The sequence below is a fragment of the Acanthopagrus latus genome, chromosome 6 (assembly GCF_904848185.1).
Source record: "Acanthopagrus latus isolate v.2019 chromosome 6, fAcaLat1.1, whole genome shotgun sequence".
Lineage (NCBI taxonomy): Eukaryota > Metazoa > Chordata > Actinopteri > Spariformes > Sparidae > Acanthopagrus > Acanthopagrus latus.
In genome coordinates this window covers 30,326,909-30,338,045 of record NC_051044.1, presented here as the reverse complement: position 1 = coordinate 30,338,045, position 11,137 = coordinate 30,326,909, and the positions used below count along the sequence as shown (strand labels likewise).

Sequence of the window (11,137 nt, the reverse complement as noted above, 5' to 3'; positions counted from 1 at the left end):
TATTACCCTGCAGTGGCCCAACTCCGGCGCGCAAGATGCACCCCTTGTTTCATGTCTCTCTGCTTAAGCCTGTCTTTTCCAGCCTATTGTTTAGCCATCTTTGAAAGTATGTTCTAGTCTTGAGATTTCTCTGGTGTGTATGTGTCTTTCCCTGACTGGGCTATGTCTCATGCTCGTGATTTGTTACTTTCATGTGCAAAACCTCCAGGGCCTCTCCATTCCACTTCCTGCTCCATTGGCTCACCTGAGTTCCCTCCACGCTGCCACCTGACAACCCTACCTGCCTGCCCTCCTCGTCTACTATTTCCTCAAGAACTCTGTCCTGTAATAAATTCTTTAAATCTAATTTCCAGCCTCCGATGTCTGCATTTTGGGTCTAGACCAAAATCCCATGGTGAGCTAACCTTAATCCTAACCCTAACCCATCAGCTACTTTGTTTTGCTGAGGTTGAGTAGTAGATTGTCGATACAATTTATAACCTTCCAAATTTAAACTCTTGCGTTATCTCTCTATAAAAAGCAAGGGGTCTGTGTGTGTGTGTGTGTGTGTGTTCCTCAAATATCTCCGATCTGAGAGTTTCAACATGGCCGCTGCTTGTTTCAAGGGTGTGCGACGTCGGATTTGTTTGGAATACAATGATATTGTTAATAAATTACTTCATAAATTCTTTACAGATTCCGCGAGCCTTGTCCACCGGAGCCACCACAGTCATGTGCGCACCAGAGCCAATCACTGAACACCGCAGCCACTGTCACACCGCGGTGAGGGATGTCCTGTCATGGGTTTTTTGTCTTGTGAATTTCATGTTTTATTTTGAAAAGTAACTCTCCTCTCGTTTCAGGTCACGTGCCCTTCCTCTTTTGTCACCAGTCTGACGTCATCCCTAATCCTTGATTGTTTCCACCTGTGCTCCCCTCCCTCATGTGTATAAAGTGTTTGTCTTCCCCTCTCTGCGTTGCCAGAGTATTTTGTTCGTCTTGTCAAATACATCCAGCCTTCTTCATAGTCTTGTTCTGCATCAAGTTAAGTATTGTCAAGCTTTATTTTCTGTCTTTGTATGCCTCTGAAGAAGAGTGATTTTGAGTTTGTAAATTTTGGTCAGACCTTTTGTTTTCAGCCAGGTAATTTGATAACATTTGCTTTTTCCTCCTTTGGAATGTTTTTCTTTGGTAAATTTTGTAATATAGTGAGAGTAGATAATTTTGATAGCTGGTGAGCTTTTCCTCTGAGAGTGTTTTTTGTTGTGATAGCTTTTAGTTTTGAATTCAGAGTAGTTTTCTTCCTTCCTCCTACGGAGCGTTTTTTGTTCATTCTAAGTTTCTTGTTGTCTTGTCCTCTAGACCCAAAGATTTTCATAGCCAATTTATTTATCATTATGTCTAAAGAGATACAAACCTGAAAATAAAACCTGTCATTACTATTGCCAATCTGCATCTGAGTCCTCTCTTTTTGCCGAGTCTGACAGCCACGTGTGCATCAGGGTTAATCAATGCAGAGCTAAAACCCATAACATACCTTAACAAGCAGATTTATACCTGTAGCCGCGTGAGCTGGACCAGGATTTTGCTGGTGGTTCGGTCTCGTTCTGTTCTGTGCATTGAAACTGACCGTCGTGGATTAATGAGACTAAACGAGTCCGGACCAAGTCTGTCCGGCTCTGAGGAGATCCAGAGAGCAAGGACAACAAAGTGGAATCGGAATCTGTGGATGTTCGTGTGTAGCTAGCTGCTAGCCCAACCCTACGGTCCACCTCCCGAGTTGACGGATGCACCGGCAGGTCCAAAACCAGACTTGGGGTAAATGTCTGCCACGCTTTTTCGCGATCATTGCCATCACGTTTGATTTGTGTCTGGTGCAGGAAGAAACGGTAAAAACAGACTTTTGTCATGCAAGTGTCCAAGCAGCAAGTTTAGTTGAGGAATGGGAAGTTATGGGAGGGACAGAGGTGGATGAATGACAGGCAACTACGGTCAGTGTAGAGACGGCAATATTGAGAGTTGAGAGATTTGTGACATTTAGTGTGGAGTGCAAGTAATAAAAAATAAATAAATAAAAAAGTCAAACATATTTGTGGTTTTCACAAAAAAGTAACTTTTTCTACTCGGATTTTATGTTTTTTTTTTTTTGTGTGTGTGATTTTTAGGTCCATTTTCTTAATACACTGTCAAAATAAAATAACTGTACAGTCACACGTGAGGTTGTGCTGAAAATAATGACACCAAGTAAATAGTTTTTCAGGTGAAATATAATGGCAAAGTCAAAAACAGCAAACTATACCCTGGATTTCACAACAAACCTAAATATCCCTGACGTCCCACCTTCAAACACAGCCTCATTTGGCCATCCATGAAAAGGCTACTTAACCTCCCAATTTTCTATGGGAATACTATAGGAATTCTTTAAGCGTAGACACAGCAAACTTTTTATGTAAAAGAGCAATGATGGCTGTCTTCAGGAAGGACAGAACAGTCTCCTATTTTCTAGACCAGCAGCCTTGTATGCACTCTCACCAGAATTTTGTTCACATCTGCTGTGGTTACTGACTGAGTCTTAGTTGAGGCGATCAAAGCGAGTGTAAAATGTGTTCAGCAATGGGTACTCGCACATAATGGGGGTACTCCTGCTTTTTGTAGCTGCCAGGAATATTTGCATGCAAATGGTCTGGGATAGATAGGATCCGGACAAGGATTTTAGGAAATACAGGTCTGAGTTGCCCCCCAAATTTGAATTTTGCATTGATAAGTGCAGTCCAAACTCATTTATATCATGTGAAGATGCAGAAATGTCATAAATCAAATACCAGTTTTATTTTGGTATTTCACCCTGACCTGATATTCTTTCTTCTCCACACACTCGTTTTTTTTACAAACAGCCACTAGGCTGCAGCAGAGGACTTCAGAGAAAGATACACTGTCCTCTTTTTACTCATTGATTATTACTGTGCAAACCAGTTGATGCAGGTGCAGTAGATGTAGATGCAGACTACGTGCTGGTTATTCTAAGTTCTAATTCTAGGAGGAATTAATTGAAAGGTATTGGAATCCAATCGCATCTCACACAAAAAACCAAATTTCCAGCGGTTAAAATATTTCTAAAAGTATACAGATGGCAATGGATAATTGTGCAAAAAAGAGAAGAACCAATGCAGAACAGGAAATTAACAGGATCATTACAAACAAAGATGTATAGATGTGTCTAGAAGATTTTTTTTTTTATATATAATGGATTGCTTTACTGTACAATGATGTACGAAAAAAAAAAGGGTGAAATACAAATAAAAAGCAAAACAAGCTAACATGATGAATGGAGCTGTTATAGGTCTGTTGGAAAGAAAATAATTAACTGTTATTAATCAAAGAAATTGTAAAAATTCATTTTAAATCAATGTATCCCACAGAAAGCACCATATGATGATTGAAATCTACTGAGCTATGGTCACGTGACTTAACTGGCCCATTCTTCTTGACAACATGTCAGGCTGCTAAGTTAGCTAGCAAGCTAGCAGTACTTAGCTGACCAAACGATGTGGCTAAAGGAAATCCCTGGTTTGCTACGTGCCAGCGATAAAACAACCCTGGCTTCAGAGCAATGAATCGACTATTTCAGATATTCTGAAGACAGCCCCAGACTCAGACGACAGGAAAACGGTAAGTTATGCCTTAAGTAGCCACTAGGCTATCTTTGGCTAACATAATGCAGTTCGCAAATTAGCTAGCGCTCAGCTTGCAGCATCAGCACCACACACCCTTCAGAGCTTACGCTGCAAACTGACCGAAGACTATTCTTTCCTCGTCAAAACGGTGTTAAGTAACAACAAGAAACTGTGATTAACCTTATGTCAATGAGCTTAAAGCTAACTGACTGATGACTTAGAGTTAAGCGAAGTTATGCGAAAACTGGTCAGTAGCTAACTCAGATATCCAAATGTTGATAGGATAGGAAGTCTGAAAATGAACCGCATGCTCATCACCAACTTTTTTACTTAAGGCGACTAATCTAATAAACACGCTGCCAGATTCTTAGGAAGAGACTATCAGTTACACTCAGGTGTTTACCTGGAGTGGAGAAGTGGTGACATACACTATATTACCAAAAGTATTCGCTCACCTGCCTTTACTCATTCTATGAACTGAAGTGCCATCCCATTCCTAACTCATAGAATTCAATATGATGTCGGTCCACCTTTTGCAGCTATTACAGCTTCAACTCTTCTGGGAAGACTGTCCACAAGGTTGAGGAGAGTGTTTATAGGAATTTTTGACCATTCTTCCAAAAGCGCATTGGTGAGGTCACACACTGATGTTGGTCGAGAAGGCCTGGCTCTCAGTCTCCGCTCTAATTCATCCCAAAGGTGTTCTATCGGGTTCAGGTCAGGACTCTGTGCAGGCCAGTCAAGTTCATCCACACCAGACTCTGTCATCCACGTCTTTATGGACCTTGCTTTGTGCACTGGTGCACAGTCATGTTGGAAGAGGAAGGGGCCCGCTCCAAACTGTTCCCACAAGGTTGGGAGCATGGAATTGTCCAAAATGTTTTGGTATCCTGAAGCATTCAATGTTCCTTTCACTGGAACTAAGGGGCCAAGCCCAGCTCCTGAAAAACAACCCCATACCATAATTCCTCCTCCACCAAATTTCACAGTTGGCACAATGCAATCTGAAATGTACCGTTCTCCTGGCAACCTCCAAACCCAGACTCGTCCATCAGATTGCCAGATGGAAAAGCGTGATTCATCACTCCAGAGAACGCGTCTCCACTGCTCTAGAGGCCAGTGACGGCGTGCTTTACACCATTGCATCCGACGCCTTGCATTGCACTTGGTGATGTGTGGCTTGGCTGCAGCTGCTCGGCCATGGAAACCCATTCCATGAAGCTCTCTGCGTACTGTACTTGGGCTAATCTGAAGGTCACATGAAGTTTGTAGCTCTCTAGCAATTGACTGTGCAGAAAGTCGGCGACCTCTTTGCACTATGCGCTTCAGCATCCGCTGACCCCTCTCCGTCACTTTACGTGGCCTACCACTTCGTGGCTGAGTTGCTGTTGTTCCCAAACGCTTCCATTTTGTTATAATAGAGCTGACAGTTGACTGTGGAATATTTAGGAGCGAGGAAATTTCACGACTGGATTTGTTGCACAAGTGGCATCCTATGACAGTTCCACGCTGGAATTCACTGAGCTCCTGAGAGCGGCCCATTCTTTCACAAATGTCTTGTTTCACAGTCTGCATGCCTGAGTGCTTGAATTTATACACCTGGGGCCAGGCCAAGTGATTAGAACACCTGATTCTGATCATTTGAATGGGTGAGCGAATACTTTTGGTAATATAGTGTATGAGTGTCACTAATAAGAACGTTGCGTTGTGTCTTAAAATGGCTTTGATATTAATATTTAACAAGATTGCTCTTGTGTAAATAGCCTCCTTGTGCTCCTACAATAGGCCTTGCACACCCTCAATAGAAGCAGAGCACAGCTGAAACTTTTTTACAATTGTGTGTCCATCAGGCCCTGATACTGGCACTCGGTCATCAATGTATGTAATTACACCATAGCATCACAAGTCAGAGGTTGTCTGAAATCGCCTCTTCTTTGCAGTGAACCACACTAGAGTGTCGCCTGTTTTCTGCCTGATTCTATAAGTGACCTTAAAATCAGTCATGATACAGGTCATCATAATTGAAATTCGATTGATTTATTATTTAACCATCTACTTAAATAATTTCTTTTCACAAGTCACACAAAGGGACTGCAAATATCAGTTCACTGTAAAATCCTGGTTGTCAGGAGTGCCTGTATTGTCAGAATCTATAGTTTACTGAGCTATTGATTCAAATTTTTTGTCTGGTTAGTTTTATTATTTTCTCTGTTCACTTGATTAGCTATTAAGAACTCTTGTTGCTGGCCTGTAACTAGGATAATCCGGGCAGCATTAATTTCCTTTGCACCAACGAAAATTGAAACAGATTCACCCAGATATCACTTAATGTTCCTCACTACAATTCCCTGCCCCACATTTCTCATTCTGACTATATAACAGCGAGTTAGGGGTTTGCGATACCACAAAATCTGGTTTCCATCAGATACCAGTATCACAGAAATCTATACTGATACCTATACATTTGATTCTTGAAAAATATGTTTTTGATGACAAATAACACAAATGTTAAGACCTAGCTGAAATAAAGGGAATCTCTAGCCACCTCACAATTCGATTTGATTTCGATTCAGAGTGCTGAGATGTAATGATAAAACTATCGATTCATCTTGATGCAGGTTTTTTACCTATTCAGGATTTCGTTTCTCACTGTGTGACTACTAAAGGAAATTATTTGTAATGATCCATACTGAATTTACTTCCCATATCTGTTAATTATAAAACAAATGAAAGAGATGTGGCAAGTCAGTTGAAAGGTTACATTTGCGAGCAAATATCCCAGCTTCGCAAAGGACCAACAGGAAAAGAAAAGTGGGCCTGTAGCAACATACGTGTAGTAAATTAATACAGCTTCAGCATATTCTGAATCACTAACAACATAAAAAGCTGCCCTTAATGAATAATAAAGAGTCCAAGACTTCTCACTTTAAACAACACCCTGAGCTTAGAATCCCTCGGACCAAAAAAATCCAAATAATTTTACTGTATACCACAATCAAAAACAGCTTTCACAGAAAAAGATCTCAGGCCCATCTGCAGAAAGGAAAGTCAAAATGTTGTGTTGCTTTTTTTAGATGGATGCACTGATGCACTCTATGGAGGGCAGCACAGTAAACCTACTTAAGACCCAGGGTTTACCTGCAGATCTGTTTACAGCATATAGATGTCACAACTAAACAATACAGAAAGCAGCTCTCATGCAAAAATTACAGTGAAATCATACCAGTGCCTGGCAGTGCATTCTTTAACAGAACAGCCACCACAGTGGCTCTCATTCACTGCTCTTGTTTGGAGCACTTTACTGATGCCATGACTTCGGAATTGGTGTCTTCGTCTAGTGTGGGTATTGCTGTGTCAGTAAAAATATTCTGAGATGGGATGTTGTATCTCACCGTCAACATGCACAACATAATGCAAGAGCCCTGGCTCTCAATGACTTAGTTTTGGCGCAAGTGCTTGGCAATGAAAGTTGCAATAGAGTTTTTGTAATTTACTTCGCCATTTCCGAGTTGGGTGGAAGCTTTGATATGGCTTGCAGGATGGAACTCCTGGGTGGTTTGACAGCAACTATGGACAGGCGTTTTTCTTCCTCCTTTGGGTGTAAACGGTAATATGGTCTCTCAACTTCACAGAAGCCGAAATGTTTCCAGACACTAGCTTTTAATGCAGAAAGTGCAGATCAAAAATTGTGCATAGCGATCTTGTGGCTTTGTTATGTGCATGCCATCGACTGTCCGCGCACTGCACTTCTGCACTTCCAAGTTACACATTGCGTTATCAATTAACATTTAAAAAATGTATTTTTGAATTGTCTGTGTCTGCATCGCTATGCATCTAACAATTGCCCCCCCCCCCCCCCCAAAAAAAGCCTATGTAAGACTACATGTAGTATAAAGATAAGAATCCTATGAGCTTTTTTGCATGTCCATGTGGACATTTTGGAAATCATGGCTTTACCTCCTCGATGAATTGCTGTTGATTGTTGTTTTGTTTAATGAACATGCGCCTTAGAGCAGACTAGCAGACCAGTGTTTTTTTACATTTGGATGTTAATAATATTAAAAGCGAATTTTATTACCTACCTTACCTGTGGAAAAGAAAAGACAGATAACTTGTTTTTGTCATTACAGTTGGTTACTACACGAAGCTTGACATTTAATAGCAGTCAAAGTAAACATACAGTAGGTGCACAGAAGTGGCTGGAATCAACACAGAAGAAAACCCCAGCATGGCAAGTTTTATTGTGGCCAAAAAACAAATGTGTTTGTTTAAACCTTTATCAGCTTGTGAGTGTGCGCAGCATGTTAATGATGGTTGCTCATCCATGTCAAAACAATACAACAATTGATACAGTACTAAATATGGTATTGAAAATCTAATGATTGTGCCTTATTTTATTAGTATTGTGAGAGAGGAATGAAAGAAATATGTGTGTTATCTCTTGGCAGAGTGTGTCGCTGAGGCAGAGAGAATTCTCAGAGTTCATTTTCTTCTGATTTGCTTGTCAGAAAAAAAAGTGTCAGAATGTTTAGCAGATTGTCTTGTGATTAAATAGACTCAAGACCTGCTGCTAGTCTCCTTAAAGGGCACGGCAATTTGCGAAACTCGTATGACATAGATATAGACTCCTAACTGCCTCTGACCATATGCTCAGAATGTTCTTCTTTGTTATTTGATGCACGGTCCATGAAGAGTTTAGGGCCACCTACTGTCCTGGCCAGCTTTTTTAGCATTTGGATGTCCTCATCTGTGCAGTTATGATTTGTAATACAACGGTTGCATGGGCAGAATTTCTATTTTTCTCATTTTTAAATGGAGGGGAACAGTATCCCTTTGGAAAAATATCCATACACATGTGGACAACACCTGTATCTCCAGTTGTGGAGTGGGAATTTTTTATGTTACTGTGACAGGTGGTAGTTCTGCAGTATTGTGAGGTATGTGTATTCTGGTTTGCCTGTTTTCTGATTAGCATCAAAGTTCAGACACATACTAGACAAATTGCATTTCCTGCGAAAATACAGTGTGAATGATGAAGGCCGAAGGGAAATCTGCTGAATGTACTGCTGAAAAGCTGAAAAAGCTGAAAAGCTAAAGGCAGAAAGAGCATAAAAAGCTGAACACGCTGAGCAAGAGGGCCGAAAGAGCTTGAAAAGAAGAAAAAAGACAGAAAAGGCTGAAAAGTTGTAGAATGAGAGGGCAGAAAGAGCTTAAAAAAGTGAAAAAAGACTGAAAGTGGAAAGTTAAAGGCAGAAAGAGCTTTAAAAGTTGAACATATTGATAGGGGAACAGTTTCTGTAGCGGAACATGAAGCAAAATGTATAAAAAAGCGGCAAAGGTACAAAGATGAATATTTTTAAAAGATGAAAAGGCAGATAAGCTGAGGAGGGCTGAAAGAGTTTAAAAAGTTGAACATTTTCATATCTGAACATGAAGCAGAATGTTTGAAGGAGCTGAAAAGGCAGAAAGATGAATATCTGAAAAGGCTAAAAAGGTCTAGAGCAAGAGGGCAGAAAGAGGTTAAAAATGTGAAAAAACACTGGAACGGTGGACAGTTAAAAGCAGAAAGAACTTAAAAAGGTGAAAAAACACTGAATCGGTTGAAAGTTAAAGGCAGAAAGAGCTTAAAATGGCTGCATCATCTATGTAAAGTAAAAGATGTTGGATTCTAATCCAGCTGAACTGTAGGAGAAGAAGCTTGCCGAAAAACGTACGGAAGAAGAATAAAAACTTTAATAAATTCCAGAAGAACAATAGTGTGAATGCCTTCAGCATTACTAATTAAACTAATTAAATATGGTGTGAGGAGCACCGTCTTGTTGGCCATATTTCTTTGTGAGCACACTCAGTGGAAATTACTCTCACATCCCACACCAATTAGCAACATCTCAGAAAGAGCCTTCACACCACCGCTCATATCCACCAACACACTGGCCTCCCAGCTGACATGAGTTTATGGATCAGTGTTTTGCTTAATTTGTTCTTAATGAGTGTTTGAGTGAAGAGATTTATGTGTGATCACGATATAAGCCCAATCTCATATAATTGTTAATATTTGATGCACACAGTTTTGACGTCACACTTGTCATGAAGAACACCTTCTCACTCACCAGCTCGTTATCAAGAGCTTCTTGTAAACAGTGCCAAGTGGTGTCAGGCTCCTGCGAGACAGACTACTGAACTGATTAGATAGGCTTCTTTCTGCCTGTAATGTTGGAAACACTTCAACCAGTCTAATACTAAGATTTGGTGCCATGTTAGTTTGTACCAAGAAATGAGGATTACAACGTAAAAAGTCAGAAAACAGGTGTCGATGGAAAAAGACAGGCTCTAAGTTTACACCATCAATTATTAAAGAACTACAGGAGCCTTACTCTTGACAGAGTGCCATTGTGACCTATGTGTGACCTGTCTCTGAAGAAGTTTATCAATGACAGTTTCTCTCGTCTTTTTTTAGAGAAATAATGGTTAAAAGATAGACAGTTTTCCCTGAAGAGTAACAAAACCCTAAAAACAATTTTTGTGCCGGAAATGAATGTATATAGATTTTTAGTAATGATGTTGACTGTTTTTAATCGGGAAATAGCGGCATTTCCTACTGGTTTAGTGGCGACAAAGCTGGGCTTTTTTGACCAGGAAGTTGCAGCATCTCCAAGCTTGTTTGTGGTGACAAACCCTTGATAGTATGTTGGTTGGCGTGCTTTTGTGTAGTATGTGTTTAGATATTTTTCTGTGTGTGTTGCAGTGGTGGTGAGCGGCTGGATGGGAAAACTGCATTTTTCCTAGCTGAGAGTTATTGAAATTTTATGTGATACTTTTTTCTTTTAATCTGTGCAAATTTAATGTTTAATATTTGCCAGAACAAATATTTTCTCAGGTTTGCTTTCTGGGGGAAGGCTTTCGATGTTGCAAAATGCACTTATTCCTATGTGGAGGAATGGCATTCAGTTGTTACTACATAGATGACTGGCTGGTGTGTGCACCATCAGAGAGCCTGGCACAGGGCCACATGGACACTGTTTTGGCACACTTCCCTAGGGTTGCATCTCAATGTGGAAAAGAGCTACCTGGTCCCAACCAGATCAGTCGAGTTCTCATTCTGGTCTCGGCCACCACCACAGCCCGCTTTACCCAGAAGAGAATCTATGCACCGCATGTCAGGACTCCTGAGTCTTTTACTGGCCTGTATGCATTCCCTTCACTTCCCCCCCTGCTGGTTTTCCCCAGGAGAGTGAGGCTACTGTGTGCCAAGCTACACTTGGTGGCACCAAAGGATGGCAGAGATCTACGAGATGCTGAAGGGCCAACTGTGGTGGCTTCCAGTTAGATGGGATATGCTGTCCTAGGTTCAGGACAGGATTTGGTACTTAGAGCCCCAGTCTCTGAGGCTTCATGTATGGCACTTAAATGGCAGCATTTGCACTCACTTGGCCTTGACAAGGAGGTGGTAGACACTTTGTAGACCTCGCAGGCCCCCTCCACTT

General features: G+C 41.0%; 1 protein-coding gene across 1 annotated transcript in view; it reads left to right on the top strand.

The window, feature by feature from the left end:
• The first annotated feature begins 3,427 nt into the window (after window positions 1–3,427).
• Window positions 3,428–11,137, top strand: part of ptpdc1a (protein tyrosine phosphatase domain containing 1a) — a 31,342-nt gene continuing 23,632 nt past the window's right edge. The window contains exon 1 of the mRNA XM_037101438.1: window positions 3,428–3,648. The gene's annotated coding sequence lies outside the window, so the exon portion shown is untranslated. The remainder of the gene's footprint in view (window positions 3,649–11,137) is intronic.